This window comes from Panthera onca, chromosome E2 (assembly GCF_046562875.1).
Source record: "Panthera onca isolate mPanOnc1 chromosome E2, mPanOnc1 haplotype 2, whole genome shotgun sequence".
Lineage (NCBI taxonomy): Eukaryota > Metazoa > Chordata > Mammalia > Carnivora > Felidae > Panthera > Panthera onca.
In genome coordinates, this window is record NC_138353.1 from 46,731,398 (window position 1) to 46,749,237 (window position 17,840).

The 17,840-nt window shown below is 38.8% G+C and overlaps 1 long non-coding RNA gene across 1 annotated transcript in view; it reads left to right on the plus strand.

Annotated features, from left to right (window-relative positions):
* The window catches only part of LOC132690196 (uncharacterized), a 73,663-nt gene extending 68,540 nt beyond the window's left edge, over positions 1–5,123 (plus strand). Inside the window, exons 2-3 of the long non-coding RNA XR_009615303.2 lie at positions 4,285–4,359; positions 4,967–5,123. This is a non-coding gene — a long non-coding RNA (uncharacterized LOC132690196). The remainder of the gene's footprint in view (positions 1–4,284; positions 4,360–4,966) is intronic.
* The last annotated feature ends 12,717 nt before the right edge of the window (positions 5,124–17,840 follow it).

A 17,840-nucleotide genomic window follows, 5' to 3' on the forward strand; every position in this document is an offset into this window, starting at 1 on the left:
ATAAACAGCCCTGATTGAAAGCAGCCTCACCAGTATACCCAGTTTGATAAATCTCCGTTGTCCAAATCTCTCTTTCCTACTGGAGTAAGTCTACATTTGCTACTGGAAGAGAAACAAATGTTGTTGAGCTCAGTTGTCTCATTTTGCTGCTCAGAACACAACTTTCTGTAAAGGTACACAAAGAAAGAAATTCTCTATGAGCCCCTGCTTTTTTTAGTGCTATGAATGGTTTTGCCTCTATCCAAACCTGCTAAGGAAGGCTAAGGGCATTTATCCTACCCCTGGTTCTGATGTAAAATTTGAGAATTTGGATTATTACATTTTTTTGTATCTGTCATCTGAGAAATGGGGATATTAGTGCTCACTCTGCAGAAGTTTTCTGGCAATTAAATGGAATAACACGTGGTCAGGCAACTAGCCAAACTTCAGTAAAAAGTAACAATGGTAGTGATCATGATCACTGTCTCATGAGATTAGAGGTGGATGAAATTGACCTGATCTCACCAGTTTAGGATCATCCAATTCCGTCTAAGTCTCCCCATTCCCAAAAACTCTTATTATACTTGAAATTGGGTCTATAAAGGAATATCATGGGATTTGTAAAGCAATATTGGTTCTTCCACAGCACCAGCTCAGGCTGACCAGGTAACCTTTTGATGTTACTATATTACTTATTCCTAGTTCCTTTATGAGATATAGAAATAATTTTTTAAACAGTAGCAAGAAAAAAGGTTTCTGATAAAATAATGAGCCTTTCTTATTTTGAGCCTTCCTTTGATACTTGCCACCTCCCTCCCATTATGGCTCTTTGTCCACCATTGAAAAGGCCAGTGTCCTCAATTTGTGCCCAGCTGGAAAGAGAACATTGAGCTGAAGAGTGCAAAGAAGCAAAGAAATCACACTGAGATGATATTTTCCTTTATGAGGCACTTCAACAATCATAACAGAGAATGTCTTATGAGCTGACCATCAGTTTTAAATATGAAAAATATTTTCTGGCTTTGGGGCAGTCATTATGCACATATACATTAGATATCACTAACAAAGTAAGTTGGAGATTTGTCCTGTGTAAATTACATACCTAACGTAAGGAGTGAAAAGAGAAAGATAAAAATGACTGCTTCCTGAATCCCAATATGTACCAAATCCTGCACATTTGGCAAGAGGGTTGCATTCTTGATCCTCATGCATTACTTGTATGACCTCTCTCCAGTTCATTCTATTTTCTCATTAGGCCTCACTATTTTTGTATGATTTTGATACCTTCTTTCATGTTTTTAATAACTTTAAGCACACTTACTTTGCAGTCTCCTCCAGATTGCTCTATCATCTGAAATTCTCAGACATCTAAGTCATGCTGTTTTCTTTGTCTATTACTCTCACTCATGGTTTTTAGTTTTGTAACATGTGGATATATCTTAAGCAGAGCTTTCTTGATAAGAATCCCAGGTGACCTATATGAAGCTGTGGCCTTCCAGAGTATTTTTGGGTTTGCCCTTGTCAAATGCCACAGGAACATTACTAGCCTGAGACCAAGTTTGATTTTAAGTTTTCAGCTTAGAGGTCTCTGAACTTGGTGGGTAGCAAGTATAAATCCTCAAACCTGTAAGGCATAGTCGCAAATTCTCAGGGGAGACTTTTTCCCATGGGTCAGGGGAAGTTAAGCATCCTTGGAAAAACAGATTTTTTTCTTTTTTTCCCCCTAGGCCATCCTTTTAGGGGTCCCAGTTTTGTATGGGGAATATCAGTTCTAACTTCCTAACTTGTATGGGCCACTGGGTCCACATGAGTGTTAAAAGCTAATCTCTCCAGTAACTGAGACTAGGTAGTGCTCTTCAAGGCATTTCGGGAGTTCTGTACTTGCAAACTTAGCCATTTGTTAAAAAACAAAACAAACAAACAAACAAAACACAGATGTCTTAACGGTAGAGAATAAACTGTGGGTTGATGGAGGAAAGTGAGTGGGGGAATGGGCTAGACGGGTGATGGGTATTAAGGAGGGCACTTGTTATGATGAGCACTGAATGTTGTATGTAAATGATGAATCCCTGAGTTTTACTCCTGAAACCAATATTGCACTGCATGTTAACTAACTAGAATTTAAATAGAAATTAAAAAATAAAATAAAAGAACATTTGTTCTACTTTAGCTGGAATATCCTAAGATTTTTGATTAAAGGAATATTTCTGTTCTGCCATATGGCTGGAAATGAGACTATCAATTCATTCTTCATACTGCAGCCAGAGAGAACTTCTCATACAACATACAAATAAAACTTTGTTATCAGTCTTGCTTAAAACACTGTAGTGGCTTCCCAGTGATCTTAGGATGGAAACTAAGATCCATAACCTGCAAGACCCTGAATGAACCTTACCCAGTTCCCCGTCCTAATGTTGCACCATATCTCTTCTCATTCTCTGTTCTACTAACACATGGATTCTTTCAGTTCCTAGAATGTACCTCACTCCTTACAATAGCAACTTTGCTGGTTCTGTTGTCTATTTCTGGAATGTCCTCATGTTCTCCCAATTCACTTACCCTTCAGCTCTCAGCATAATTGCACAATCGCAGTTGTCTAGGTAACTTTCCTCTGATATGTGTGTATATTGGCTCAGACCTCTCCCTATTATACTTATCACAGTTGTCTTTTTATGTTTATTTTTGTAATTATTTATTTAAATCTCTTTCTCACCGAATAGACTGTAAGCTCTGTGAAGGCAAGTGCTATGTCTATTCTTATTTAACATTTTTATTAGTCAGTAAGAAAACACTAACTGCTACATGGACATTAACACACACAAAAAGTCCTCAGTAACTTCACATCAGATTTATTCTTCATATGATAATCCACTGTGGGTCCAGGCAACTCTCTGCCAGACCTAGATTGCACCACTATCTTCAACATATTGCCATCAAGGGTAAAATGGAAGGAAAAGAGAACAGAGGATAAGGTGGAAGGTTTTTATGAGCCAGGCCAGGCATGCATCACTTCCACCCACATTCTCTTGGCCAGAACTCAGTCATGAGGCTCTATTACAAAAAAAGCTGGGAAATATAGATTACCCAGGAAGAAGAAGAGGAAATGGTTATCAGCAAGCACTCAAGTCTCTGTCACATTTTATATTTTTAGCAAAGAGCAGTTCCTGACAATAGGAAGTTCTCAATAAGCACAGATTGAATGAATCAACAAATGGATAGATGGACGGATGAAGAATGGATGGGTGGTTTTGTTGTCAATGGGTAGCTCATTGATTCAGCTAGTCTGTAAGTTCTTTGAGTATAGAGACCATATCTGTTATTGCCCATCATTGGAGAGAAGTTTGGGGCACATAGTAAAAGCTCAGAAAAGAATAAATGATCACCACTACTTGGAAGATTTCAGGGAGGAGATGGACTGCTAGTAGATCTTTAATGAAGCTATGGAATGAAACTGGAAAAGCAATTAAGAAGTGAACTTGTAAAGGTGTGGAATGGATAGGGAAAATGTAGAAGAATGATGAAGAAAGGCTAGTATGTGTATAATTAAGAGTAGCAAGGAGAGGAATCAGTGGAGAATGGAGAAACTAACAGGAAATGCCTCCCCTGGCTGGTGTAGCAAAACACTGTGTCTGCCGAATCCCACACTCCATCATTTTCTCTTTTGTTGTATTATAGACTTATACCTAGGAATAAGGGTTCCTCTTTAGTGAAATAAGACGTTTTCCCCTCCCATTTTGGACCTTCCTGTTTAAAATGAGTAAAATGTGCCCAGGAAGTACGTATTTGGGTTGGCCAGAAGTTAGTACTACAGAAGGCACTTTGCCCCTGACCATGCAGAATGGTAAACCACCCTAGTTCCAGCCCCAGCTGTCAGGCCAGGATTTCTCCCTAGCCCTTCTCCAATCAATACCTAGAGCTGCCTGGTGCCATCGGGAGGGAGCTGTATTTAAAAAAAAAAAAAAAATGAATGAAGTAGAACAGCCAAAATCTTTCCATTCTTTCCGCTCTTTTCTGCAGCTTTCTGCCCAGGGATAGAGATCCCTCTTAGAGCTGCGGCTGAACAGCATGAGGGTGCCACCCTCCCCTGCCCTGAGAAAGGGTCAGGGTTACAAAAGTAGCCAGCCCTACATTACAGGCTTCTGAAATGCACTGTCGGAGTTAGTGACAGGGGAGCTGCCTTACCTCTGGGGCTACAGCAGTGCAGTGAGCTTTAGTGGATCAATACTTTAGTCTTGTCATGCTAATTGCTCATTGGTTGACATTCATGATCCTTCCTTGCTCCCTCCCTATGTAAACTCTTTACAGCTGGAACAGCGAGATGCAAAAATCCTGAACCTTCAAAGCCAGCTCCTGCAGAAGAGAGAGGGCCTGGCAGCTGAGGTATGGTGCTCCCTCATTTTCTTGCTCCCCTTTAAAAAGCTTCATGTGTGCCTGCATGTGGTCGTGTGATGGGGAGACGCACGAAGAAATGCCCGGGGTACCTCTCTGCAACACGTAAATGGTATTACCTTTTCAGAACAAAACAATATCTCCTCCCCTTCCGCTCCTCCCCCTCCCCCTAAAAAAAAGAAAAAAAACAGAAAAATACCCACCCCTTCTATGAGTTTGGTTGCAACCCTTCTGTTTTGGTGAATGTGTCACCCTGCACCAGCTCACAATGAACATGCACCTGCACTGTCCTCTGCTCCCAGACTAGGGCATGTCAGACTGAGCTGACATGGGTGTGCGTGCTTGTGCATGTGCGTGTGTGTGTGTGTGTGTTTGTATGTGTGATCACGCCTACCATATTGGCTTCCTGTCCCTGGAACATCAGCTTTTCTAGCTGGCTGAGCCTGTCCCCACAACCAGTGTTGTCACTGAGACCACCCCAACTCCTACCCTGTAAGCTTCAGGCCTGTGCTATGCATGCAGGGTTTTTGTTAAGCCGTTTAGTATTAATTGATTTTTTTCCATTTTTTTTTCTTTCTTTCCCTGGGCGGGTCAATAGCTGGATGCTTCAGGAGCAGAGGATCTATCAACTGCAGACCAAGCATAGGGAGACGCAGGCAGACCTGGAACAGAAACCCAGCCAGCGCCAGCCGCTCCGACAGTACTTGGTGGCCAGAGAGTCGGCAGCAGGAAGCATGAGGCAGGAAATGACCCAATCCTTGAGGTCTGGTAAGTTTCCTCACTTTTGGAAAGTGAGGCAAATGATAACCAAGTTTTTCTTTCCTTACTCAAAAGAGTCAGCCGCATTTCTGCTAAATGAGCTAAAGATCAAACTCGGGATGCCCCCAGTAGAACTGGGAGGGTGTAGGGGCTTGTAAGGGAGTTTGCGGGATAGATGAGGGCTAACCATACTCCGGTCCTAAGGTGAGCCGCTTCAGCCAAGCAGATGTCCTGGGTATCGATCCGTGCCTCCTGATATTGATTTCCTCTTGGGGCCAAGAATGGGGTGGACCTACAAAGGACAAGAGGAGAACCCGACACCCTCCCAGAGGGCCGGGCAGCCCTAATCGGTGATAACAGTGTTAAGTGGTCAGCCTGGAGATGAGGTTTGCTCAGATCTATTGATCTGCGCTCTCCTGGGATATAAATCCTTCTGAATTTGCTTCCGTGGATATAAATATTTATAATTAAAATAGCCTGGAAGCCTCTTTCAGGCACAGGGAGAGTGGCCCATCCTGGGGTAGGTGTGATATCAGTCTCTGCCATCTCCCTACTTTGTATGCTCTTCCCACTCTCGCATCTGTTTATACATCTCTGCTTTCTCTTCTGAACCCTATTTTTCTCACCCTCTGAGTGACAGGCACAATGTCTCAGACTATCAGAAGCCAGGAAAAATCTATTCTTTCTGAATGCAGTCTCCAGCTGAGGAGGGAGTGCCGCTACCCCCCCAGTCAGTGCTCTACAGTTTCATGTGCAGTCAGGAGTCTGGACTCAGAAAGGAATGGGCTGTTTGGAGGGGAATAAGGGGAAGACTTCTTCAGTTGTTGCTTTGTTCTTGCTTTCATTGAGGCATCAGATTGGCTCCAGTAACAAACAGCTTTATAACGCAAATGTGTTAACCAATGCCAAGATGCTGTGTTGACTCGCAGTTAAATCTAGAAGAAAAATTTGAAGGTCCTCATACTCCTGTTTCTCAGCACCTCATAAATCTAAGCTCACATGAAGTAAACAGAGCATCCCTTACCCAAGAGAATGGAAAAAGAAAGGAGCCTGAGGACTTATTCAGAGGCAGAGCCCTTGAAGCCAGTTGAAAAGACCAAGACCATTGACCAAAGCTTTCTCCACTGCAAGGACAACCTTATAAAGGATAGGAACCATTAGACTTAAGTTGTTTTTTTTTTTTTTATTTGGGTAGTAGGGAGAATGGTTTTAGAAGTCATTTACCATGCTTCATAAACCTACCGTGTGCTTCACTGTCCAGGATACAAATCTGTTCACCCTGAATCCATCATTTGCTTTGGTATCCAGGATACAATCTTTTCGGTTTTGGAATTTCTGTTTCTGTCAGGTGTCTGCCCTGCTTCAGTGCTTACCTCTGGAACTGTGTGTCTTTGTGTGTCTGCCCTCAGCAGGTTTCATTAATTTATAATTGATGCCCACAAAACTGCTTAAGGACTTCTGGATCTTATTCTTGTTGAGGGAGTGTGTTAGTGGGGATGTATGTACTGTCTAAGATGTGGGAGAAATTCATTGGGTTTTTCTTCTCTTCATTTCAGAATGTGTAGTCACTCCGGTCCATTTATGTGAGTTGATAAATGTATGTCTATGTATCTCTGTGCAGGTGACTGTACCTGGGAAGCCATGACCATGAGCTGGTTAGAGTGGTACCCCATGTTTCTCTTCCTTCTGCATTAACTGTATCTTTCCCAGATGCATATTAAGCTTTGCTCTTTTTTTTCTTTGTATTCAGAGGCAGTAGTTTCTGAACTCAAATTTAGCTCATTTGTCTCTTTTAGCAAATGATTGAGGGTTAGGGACTATTCCAATTGGCAGTCAAGGGTCAGTATTTTGGACTCCATTTGGCTTAGATAACTTATACAGAATAAGTCTAACAGGTATAATCACCAACAGCCTTGACTTAAGAATGCTTCTAAGCATACTTGAGTTTGAAAAATACTTCAAGCTAAAAATGGAAGAATGTTCTGGTTGGTAACTTGTATGCTTCTGTGGTAATGGAGAGAATTGGAATGCAATTCTCTTTGTTTGATTTATATGGCGACACTCAGAATGTGAAAGGTGTATTTTACTGCAGAAATAAACTTTCAACGTTGACTTAAAGAATAGAAGACCCAGGCCAGTACTTACATCCTTTGCTAGTTTTAATGAAAAGCATAATAAATGAGAATAGAATTTTTTTAGGAAGAAAAGTCCTGAGATAGGTGTCTTTCTCCCATTGTTTGCAATATTTGTCAACATGTGCTTACGTGATTCCTATGAAGAACAAGCTTATTTGGAGAAAGTGATCTAAATCTTAGAATTGAATGCACTCCACTAATTAAATGTGTTTTCTTGTGATCTTAGTGCCACTAAATCTAAATAGCGCATACATAAATTCATTGCTGTCTTGCACTACAGTTCCTACAGGTCATATTTGAAAGCCTGTTACCAGCCATAGGGAAATGATACTATGGAATAATCCAGTGGCTTAGGATAGCAAGTTCAATGTTTTCAGTCTTGTAAGAATTTAACTCCTATGTTACAGATATATGTCATACGCTACATCTGCCTTTTATATTTTACACATACAGATATATTTTTCAATCCCATTTGTCTAAAAGATTCTATATTCAAAAAATTTTAATGCAAGGATAAAACATTTCACTGTTATTTCTACATTCATAACATAAAATATAATGACATATTTGATCCTAAGAGCAAACTTATGAGATAAGTTAAAGCGAGAGTCATTGCCTCTATTTTACCAATAATAAACAAGCACAAGGTGACACACATATTAGTATCAGACTTGGGGCTATGACCTGGTCATATGGATCAGGCTATGGATCCCTGGTCAGGTATTCTCTCCTACGTTATGAGATGCCTCCATTAATATTTGATAAAATTTTAGCATATTCTGTACTTCCAGCATGTATCCAACCATTGAAATGCAGGTAAGACAAATGTTGATTGATATTAAATGATCGTTAGCATTCTGCTCATGCAGGAAAAGGGAGTAAGTAAGTATTTCAGGCATCTTTCTTTGGCCTTTATCACCCACAACTGGCTACAGAGTCTAACGCCATGACAGACCGTCCTTGTTAGACTTAGAAATTTTGTGAGTTATTTATATGCCTAATCAATAGTTTTGTTCCCCAGGAACACGTCCCTATGAAAACATAGTGAGTATATATTACTCATTGCATTTCACAGAACTGACACGCACATATTTAGTCTTCATACCAGCAACATTTGCTTGTAAAGAAACATGTATAGGGCATCTGAGTGTCTCAGTTGGTTAAGCATCTCTTTATTTGGGCTCAGATCATGATCTCATGATTCATGGGTTCAAGCCCCACATCGAACTCTTTGCTGACAGTGCAGAGCCTGCATGGTATTCTCTCCCTCTCTCTGCCCCCTCCCACTTGTGCACTCGCTTGTGCTCTCTCTCTCTATCAAAATAAATAAATAAATAAACATTTTTTAATAAATAAATAGTATGTATAATTTGAAACATCAAGATAAAGTGCTCAAAGTCAAACATAAACTTTTTGTTTTCCTGAAAGAACCACTGTCCTTTCCCCAGTCTTCTTACTAATTCAGGCGTTCTTAACTTTTTCTGTGTCATGGACCCTATTTCTAGACTGCCATAGCCCTGAAGCCTATGGACCTCTTCTCAGAGTAATACTTTTAAATGTCTGAAATAAAATACATAGAATCCATGAGAAACCAATTTATATTGAGATTGAGTTATCAAAAGATTAAAATCATTGAAATTATTAAAATTAATTTCTATTATGACCATATGTGTAATTTTTATTAAAATGTTGATATAGTCCAGGAGTAGAACTGTAACTGTAATTTTTGGATGAATAAGGTCCAGTGCTATAATTTTAAGGAGTAGTGAACATTAGGGATGTTTTGAAATTGCCTAAAATATATGGTATGGATGTGATATGAAAACAGCTAGGATTTTTGTTGGTGACATTGTCACTGGGACCATTAATATTACTGTGGTTTGTTTCCTGCAGTTATAATTGAAGGAAATGCTAAATGTGGTTCAATATTAGTGAAAGTAAAGGTGCTTTTTTTTTGGTCCCATCCAAGTTTACGGACCCACGGAACTCTATCCATAGATTTATTAGGAATCCATGGATGCCAGGTTAAAAAACCCTACTTTAGATACTTCCTACTCATTTTTCAAAACTCTACTTAAGCATCATTTCTTCTAAGGAATTTCACCAGCCTTCTCCCAGGAGGAATAAACTGCCACTTTTCTGTGCTTTAAGAGCACCCTCACCTCTCTAACACTTAGCACTCCACAGGATTCATATCAATTTACTTGTCTCTCCCTCTTAAAGAGTGCACATTCTTGAGGGCATGGCTCATGGCTTATTACCACCACCTACCACAATGTCTGGCACATAACAGAAGTGCACTAGATATTAAAAAGGAGGAGGAAGGAAAATTCAAAGACAAGGAAGCTATACATCACAGAAAATTAAAATTAATAAAAAATTAAAGTTAGTAGGTTGAATGTTTGCTTGAGTCACATTTTCCATCATGGCACCTTCATATGCCAGGCAGTAAAGACGGCCACAGGGACCCTGTTCTACTTCCCTCTTAGTGCAACTCTTAAGTAATAGCTTCCTAAAAATAATAATCCTGTATTAAGTATATAATAATGAAAATACCCCAGTTTCAGACCCAGTTTTTAGGTTTTTGTTAGTCCAGAAAAGGGAAAGTCAGAATGGACATGGAGATAGAGGGCTTTCTTCACAAACTGAGACTTTAGGGCTTTCTCAGTCAAATTTAAAGAACCAGGGAAAATGGTTTTTATTTTAAGGCACATATACAAATGTGTAAATTCTCCCTAAAACTCTACGTATTTGAAATGATTATGAAAATTTCCTTGAAAAATAGAGCATGAGTAATAAAAGCCTCTTAAGTTCTCAATACAAATGCTTTGTGTAGTATAAGCATAGACGCTTATACATAGGAAGGTACACTTTGAGACATGCCCGCAACTTCTTAATATTAATGTCACATAAAATCAGAATTTATTCATGCATATTGACATAATTTCATATGCAACTCTTGCTTCCCAGTAATAAATACTTTCTATTTCTAACCAAATGAATGGATATTCACATATCAATGTGAGGCTGCATATTTCTTGGGTACAAGTTGATTTTGATCTACAATGGACTTGTTTATTACAGGAGGAAGAGAATAGACATCAAAATGAAGATAAAATTGGAAGACAATTTATAGCCATTTTTATTGTCTAGTCTTCCATTCAATAGTCTTTTGCTTGAGTGCATGTTGAACCTAAGTCATTGATTAGTAGTTCAATGGCTTTCAATACACCTCTATAGAATATCTTATTGAAATACACTAGTCAACCACAAATTTAGATTATAAAATTGAATCTTATTTAATATAAAGTCATAATTTCTTGTCTTGGGTAAAGCTCATTTCACCCCATCAGTTAATAAGACACTGATCCCTGTGCACTGCATGTATCCTACAAGTGGTATCTTATCAGGGTCAGTGGTGAGTGTCCACGGAGGAGATGCTTAAATATCCTGTGAACCTAACCTTGTTTCAGTATTCACTTACCTTCATCCACTGAAGCAGAAAGTTGAAAAAGAAGTGCTGAATCCTCCATTCCCAAACAGAATGTTGGTGGAGGAAAAAAGCAACATTGGATAATGACTGTGATGATAGATAGGGAGAAGTAGCTTGCATTGGAGCTATGTGCCAAAGAATTGATCTCAAAGCATCAATCCATATTTGAGCCTCCTCACCTTTTGAAAGGAAGTCCCTCCATAGTCTTAATTGATATTCTTGTTGCTACGTTTCTAAAAGTCCTTTGCTTATTGCATGCTTTTCTACTTGTTACATACCTGCTTCTCCTGATTTTATCATTCTTCTCTTTGGCTATTATCACTCTCATTCCTACTCTTCTTACTCTTTTGAAACATATTTTATTTTTAGTCAACTGTTGCCCCAAATTTACTGATTTGCCATATAACCCTTAACTTCTTCAGAAGAAAATTCTACATAAATCAAAATAAGGTGAGGAATATGTTTACCAGGCAGGCAAACTGCTCTCAATACATATAGGAAAACATATGCTAAGACTTATTTTGCAAATAAATATAGACATTCATAGCTGGTATGATGACATTAGAGTTACAGCAAGAATCTGATATTTATAATCACCCTTACCTTACACAACACAGTAGACATCTTTCCCAGGAAGAAATGAAAATATGATTCTGGAAAAGCAATTCAAATAAGGAGAACAGGAAAGAGAGCTTAAATAATATACTATACTTTATAAAAATAAAAACTTACTTTTAAAAAAAAAAGAAGGACCTAGGCAAATTAATTGTTAACAGAATCATAGCTTGAAATAAAGAGATTGCATAAGGCAATTTGCTTCGGAATTTAACAATCAGTAGATATTATTTTCAGTAATCCGTATTTTAAAGATTTGAAAATTGAAACTATTTTCGAAACAGAAAAAAAAAAGGTGTTCCCAGTAATTATCAACTATTAAAATGTAACCTCTGTGGCTAATAATATAATGACTCAAATGTGCAGAGAGAAAAACTGAACGGATGTAGGGGATAATGGAGCCAAGAGCAGGAGGCAGCTTTAGGGATGGATAAAGGACAAATCATTCCAGACAAATGTGATCACTCTTTTAAATCGCATTACGAGATTAATGGATGAAGGGAATGCACTAGAGGTAATATATATGGATTTTACTAAAGCATTTGATACACTGCTCCATGAATTTCCACTTACAAAATTAATTCAAATTGGGTAGAATATGTGCATGGTCACATAGATTGAAAATTGGCTGAAGGACCATAAACAAGGAGTAATGACAAATGGTGATCCCTCACATTTAGGTGGGAGACTGTCCAGTGCATCCCTGAGGACTGATTCCCACTTTGGTATAATAGAACCACCTCACTAATGATCTCAAGAAGGGGAAGGAAATTATAGAATTCACAGATTTCAACATAAGAAGTGTCACAAACCAAGACACAATTAGAGAACAAAAAATAGTTAAAAATAAAAGTAGAGAGTAAAGTTAAACAGGGGTGATACTTAACCTCTTTTCCTGACTAAAAGAAGAGCAAAGGATTGCTGGGAAAATAATAGTTAAAATGCTGATTGGGGAAAGTGCACTTACTATCATTAAATAGAATAGTCCTTTATTCAGTGAGAGTCTGAAATCTATTCTCCTGTGTTCTCCAAATTTTAATTCTTCTAAAGAATTCTCAGGAATTCTGAAGGAGCAAAAGAGATAGATTTATAAAGAAAAAACTTAATTATATAGACTTACATGCATTAATATTGGGGTATCAGTAATTTTCCCAAATATTTGATAAGTACAGAGAAAATAATCACCTTGAAGAAACTTCATCTTTTTATAAGAGTTTTCCTGATACAAATGTCCCCAAGTACCATTTTGATAACTGCCAGGACAACCTTACTATTGTTTCTGATGTTGTTGTTGGAACTGTTAAAACCATTTAAAATGTCATTGTTTAGAAGCAGAATGAACTCTTAAAAAGTGAACTGAATAAAATTTGATATTTGTTTTACAGAGAGCAGGGTCTTAATTATAATTAAAAGCCGTTTACATTAACCATTTCATTAAATCCTCTTGGCCATCCTAGGAGATAGGTATTATCATCCCTGATTTATTGATGTGGAAACTAAGGCTCAGAGAGGATAAATGACTTGTCTAAGGTTATGCCATTAACAAACAACAGAGTGAGTACTAAAGCTCCAATTTTATGGACAACTTGTCTTGCAGTCTTTCTACTAAAACCACAGTTTCCCATGTTTGTGCCATGAAAGACACTCTCTCAGAAACATATACCAGGGTCTGACCTTGACTTTGATTGTTCATCTTGTGATGAATCAGCTAGTGTGATGAAAGTGATGTAGCATGGGGCACCTAGGTGGCTCAGTGGTTAAGAGTCTGACTTCAGCTCAGGTCATGATCTCATGTTCATGAGTTCTAGCCCTGCATCAGTCTCCACGCTGATACAATGGAGTCTGCTTGGGATTCTGTCTCTCCCTCTCTCTCTGTCCCTCCTCTCTTACTCTTTCTCTCAAAATAAATGTATAAATTAAAGAAATATTTCAGAAAGTGATCTAGTATGGAATCTGGGACGTGAAATGCACTTAATAATGTTTATCTCCTTTTCTTTTCTTTTCACCCCATTTGTAATTTCTTCACTTAGCAAACAGTTATCAAACACCTAATAAGGATGGGCACTGTCTGGCTATGCACACCTTAATTCTTCTTCTTAGTCAACTTAATTCTTCCTCTTAAGCTCAGGTATCCAAATTAGACTAAAAACTCCATGAGAGAAGACCCTGTGTCTGACCATTCACTGCAGTGTCCCCAACATCTAGCACATAACTTCCGGAGTTAGACAGAAAACATCTAGTCTCACTCCTCCAAAGGTCCCCTGAGCTTTGACCAGGCTCATGTGCTTGCTTATTTTCTTCACATAGCATGAAGTAAAATGGCCCAAGACCTCCAGCACATACAAAAAGTGGAAGAGAAGTCCTGGATAGAATCATGAGGAAGCTAGACTATGAATGAACTTGTCAAGCTGTTTTTATTTCCCTTCTACCAAACCACCCCTGTGGCCTCTATAGCCCTGTCTGACAAGGTAACCACCATGCTAAAGAACTTGGCTACTGAGACACCCTTTGCTGAAGGGTAGGAGACAGATGTTCTGCTTCTATACATTGTCCAGCCTCTCTACAAAAAGCTCCATTGAGGAGTAATAGAGCCTACCTCTCCGCAGCTTCTGGACAACCTGCTTTCTGGTAAATTTGGAATGAGAATAGAATATGGAAAGCCCAGATTACAGAAAGCTTGGCATTCATTTGGTGAATAGGTCAATCATAAGGGCATGTCAAGCGGCATGTTCCTCAGGTAGTAATGCACAACATGGAAGTCCCCATGCATAAGACTGTGGCCGGGGTAAAGACCTGACCTGGGCCATCCTGTACTGCTGTGTATATGGCTATCACACCCCTACATCTACTCAATTCCTACCCTTAACCCAACTCTGCCTGGAAATGTATATTACAGATATATATAATAAATTAGTTACATTATTTTCAGAAAGAATATCTTTGTCATTCCCAACCTTCTTCTTCCACATTAGGCTTATTGCAGTTGGGTGAGTGCACCTGAAGTCTTCAGTGAGGTGTCAGGTGTAATTTAGCACTGGGAGATGAATTATGGGATTGCCCTTTAGGAAAAGGCTGGGAGCTCATCCCTGCCTGTCAAATAGGTCCCTGCCTTATAGCGAACTCTGCAGGTAAATGAATCAGTATTTGGCGTATCAGCATTTCATAGAGCCTCCATGCTAATGTCTTTTTGAAATGAAACCGAGAAAGCTGTTAACCTCAGTTAGCCGAGTGTCCCCTCTGTGACCGGGATAAATCATCAATGTAGAGGCTGAGAACTCTGTTCTTACTGCTTTGGGGAATGAGAGCCAGGGCTGTGGAGAAGCCAATGGAAGGATCCTCTGGACCTCAGAAAACTAAGTAAGGATTTTTATCTCCCCTAAAGAGAGAAATAAATATTACTTCTCCTCACCTCCTGCTTTGGCCTTTCTAAAAGGATTTTTGAATAATTTGATTCACTTAGATGGCATATCCTTACTTATCCTTCTTTCCAAGCCTTTGATCTCTTCTTCTTCAGTGAAGTCCCCCCAAAATATTTATATTTTATTGTAGTATATATGTCTAAATATCTATGTATATAAATACATATGAAAAATATAATACAAAACAATATATTGTTTTGTAATAATACATGATAATATAACATAATACATATTAAATATATATTTGAACTTCTGGAATCTCTCACAGTGGAAAACCTGGTCTTAACTGCCAGAGTAGCAATGGTCAGCTGACTATTCCCTGCTATTCTGACCCTTCTATACTACTTCTTGAATTTTTTTCCAGAGTTCAGTTTCGAACATCCATACACAATCCTCACATCAACCGTGCAATGCCATTGTTTCTGCTTTCGCATTTGAAGAAACTGGGGTGCAGAGAAGTTAAGGAAGTTGCAAAACTTAGGATAACCCAGAACTTCTGTCCTCTGTTCCTTAGTCATTAGCTGCTGTGCAACCATCAGTGGCCAGTCACGGTGCCAGAATTCTCCCCCCTAACAAGCCAGTGCGAACAAAAGGTTCGTGACCTAGGTTTGCAGACTGCTTTTTGCCCTGAAGAGTCTTGACCGCTTCTTCCTCCAGCTGTCCCAAAGGGGAGGCTATTTGATTACTTCATGCATCCTCAGCCCTTGGTGTTTACAGTCAACTGTGCGATTGCTTTTATTAGTTTCAGGGTGCATGTGATTCTCCTTTTCACTTTGCATGCTTGAGCTATACCTGAACTAGAAGAGGACAAGGTGCCTCAAGTTAAGTAAGGCCCATGACATTGAGTATTAAAGAGGAGTGTGGAGCAAGATGCTAGGAGGATTCTCCACCAGCAGGAAAACAAAATAGGTTAAGTGGATTGCAAGATTTTTAGAACACTTATGGATTCAAGATAAAATATACTCCCTAAAATGTCTTCTGTCCTAGAAAAAAATTAAAAACATAAATTATAAAATGGCAATGGAATGCCCATAACATTTAACTGTTATGATTGGAAAAGAAACTTTCTTGCTTACTCCTACCAGTCTTTGGTTGGAGGGTGAAGGGACCAGAGTGGGAAGGAAACTGGCTTCAGAGTTCAATGATTGATGGGATGTGAAATACAAAAGTGTGAGGACCACCATAAGATGCAGCATTTTACTGCCAGAAGATCATTAAAAACAAAACAAAACAAACAAAAAACAGAAGTAAGAGGCATCTGGGTGGCTCAGTCAGTTTAGTGTCTGACTTTAGCTCAGGTCATGATCTTGCGGTTCGTGGGTTCGACCCCTGCCTGCTGGGGGAGCCTGCTTTGGATTCTGTGTCTCCATTTCTCTCTGCCCCTCTCTCTCTCTGTCTGTCTGTCTGTCTCTCTCTCTCTCTCTCTCTCTCTCTCTCACACACACACACACACACACACACACACTCTCTCTCTCTCTCTCTCTCTCTGTATCAAAAATAAATAAACATTAAAAAAGACAGAAGTAAAACCAATGAATCACTTAAGTAGTAATTAGTAAAAGTTTATTGTACACACATCAAAAATATAGTTGATAAACCAGGAGCACTCAAACCAAAACATGGAATTATGCTGAGAGGTATATTGTTATAGAAAACTTGTATAGTACAAGGCAGTGAGTGTTTATGCTTTACAGTGATAGGTTACAATATTAGAATTTTCTTAAAGGGAATTGGTTAGTGGTTACTTCATATCATTTGTGAAGAACTTTTTATATTTCACTTAGGATTTTCAGTGGCATAAGCAAGAAGTGACCCAGGTCAGATTAACCTCACTTGTTTTGCAAAATAAATTAAATTAAGCTTTGCTTGTCTAACTAACTGGTTTTGTCTGCTCAGGGTATTTTCAGGTCTGGTCCCTGTATTTAATTTTAACAATTCTCCCCTTTTGGTCATGCTCTCTGAGCGCAGTAGCATTATCCTCAGTTACCACTGTTGATACAGTCAGGTCTAAGAGTCACATATTCTGTTTCCATTAGAAGAGTTGCCAGCCTGGAGGGTCTTGAAGTCTTCATCATTTATGTATTTATTGTTGATTTCTTCCAGTTGCCCGATCCTTTTAGATACCAGTTGGCATGCAACTGGCTGCCAACAGGTATTTAAAACGCTCGAAAGTATACACCTCACTAGGTTAATGTCATGACTGAGAAGAACAATAGGATTGAAAAATTCCCCAGAGCAGAGATTCCCAGGAGTCAAGGTTTAACCAACTAAAGAGGTCTATGAAAGAAATGTCACTTATTTGATAAAAAATTTTTATCTGGTCTTTCCATTCCTCTGGATTTGGGCTAACAATTTCTGACTTGTCAACATTAAAACAACATTTTTTGGGAGTGCCTATACCATATTATGGTTGATAAATGATTGATTTCTTTTCCAGTGGTGCCCTGAATATTGGTCTTTCCAATAAGTGAAACTGTTATTTACTTTACATTATGGGATTATGGAAGCATTGCACTTACGTACTTATTTTTCATTGAACCAGTGTACAGGTTTAGGCATTTCCTTGAAGATAATAATTATAAGGGTATCATTGTCATTACCTAATTTTAAATTCTGTGTCAATATATATAGAAGTGTATGCTACTTCCTCTGAGTTAGATACAGAGTGAGCAGGGGTGCCTGGGTGGCTCAGTCAGTTAAGCATCTGACTTCAGCTCAGATCATGATCTCACAGTCTGTGAGTTCAAGTTCCGTGTCAGGCTCTATGCTGATAGCTCAGAGCCTGGAGCCTGCTTCAGATTCTGTATCTCCCTCTCTTTCTGCCCCTCCCCTGCTTGCGCTATGTCTCTCTCTCTCTCTCTCTCCTCTCTCTCTCTCTTAAAAATAAACATTAAATAATGTTTATTAACATTAAATAATTAAAAATAAACATTAAAAAAATTTTTTTAACATTTTTTCCCTAATTATAGCACATGCACCTCGTTTTTGAGTGGTCCATCCTATTTTGAAGTACCACTGAAAATAAACCCTTTCAGTTTGTACTGCTTGAAG